Genomic DNA, 917 nt, shown 5'->3' on the forward strand with positions numbered 1-917 from the left:
TTTATATTTCTAATTTATATATTATAATATCCTTCAATTGTATACATCAACTCCAGAATACCAACACATGCTCATTAACTCAGATTTACATATGCTTTGATAAATGAAGAAAATGAGTAGCAAATTCATAGATTTACAGTTACTAAATATGTACTTGTGAACTGAAGTTACAAGGAAAGAGTTAAAACTTTTATTTGAGCAATTACAGTATATGATTCTCGCACAAAAACCCTTTGTGTTGGCTGATTGCGTGTGTGAGTCGAGGTCAGGGGGAGGGCAGCCTCGGTGGCTCGTCGTCGCCGGCGGTTGACGGACGGCGACGGAGCCGCGGTTGTCTCCGATCTGCCAAGAAAGGGAAAGAGGAGTTTCAGTTTTTAATTTAAAATGAAATGAGAATAGGGAGATCCGGGGCTTACCTTTGTGAGACGGTGCTCGGCTCCTCCAGCGAGCTGCTGGCCGTCGATCGCGGGCCAGCCAGCGGCGACTCCGGGCAAGCCAACGGCGACGGGAACTCCGAGCAAGACGAACGACTGAAGGCCAGATCCGTCGACCTCAGGCGAACAGCAGCAGCTCCAGGCGGCCGTGGCGTTGAACGGCGGCGGCGGATCTGCCGCGAGGATGAGGGAGCAGGCGGCGGCCCGGCGATGGCGGCACATCGGCGTGGTTGCGCTTGCTGTGCCTTTCCAGCGGCCGAGATTGAGCGAGAGAGATAGAGGAGAAGAGGGGGGAAAAGTTCAGGGAGAGAGAAGGAGAAGCCGCGCCGCTCGCCGGCGGCGACGGCGCCGTTGAACGGCAGCGGCGGCGGCAGAACGGCAGAAAACGAGAGAGAGAGGTCCGAGAGAGAAAGGCGAGAGAGAGAGTGAGAAAGAAGAGATGGGGCGCAGCTAATGTGTGTGTTTGAGTGTATTTGGTGTGTG

At 53.3% G+C, this 917-nt stretch overlaps 1 long non-coding RNA gene across 1 annotated transcript; it reads right to left on the reverse strand.

Moving 5' to 3' along the window:
• LOC130997869 (uncharacterized) lies at positions 1 to 502 on the reverse strand. The gene is made up of 2 exons (XR_009093235.1): positions 417 to 502; positions 1 to 342 (listed from the first exon to the last, which is right to left on the reverse strand). It is a non-coding gene; the product is annotated as an uncharacterized LOC130997869 (long non-coding RNA).
• Positions 503 to 917: the final 415 nt, after the last annotated feature.

This window comes from Salvia miltiorrhiza, chromosome 8 (genome assembly GCF_028751815.1).
Source record: "Salvia miltiorrhiza cultivar Shanhuang (shh) chromosome 8, IMPLAD_Smil_shh, whole genome shotgun sequence".
Lineage (NCBI taxonomy): Eukaryota > Viridiplantae > Streptophyta > Magnoliopsida > Lamiales > Lamiaceae > Salvia > Salvia miltiorrhiza.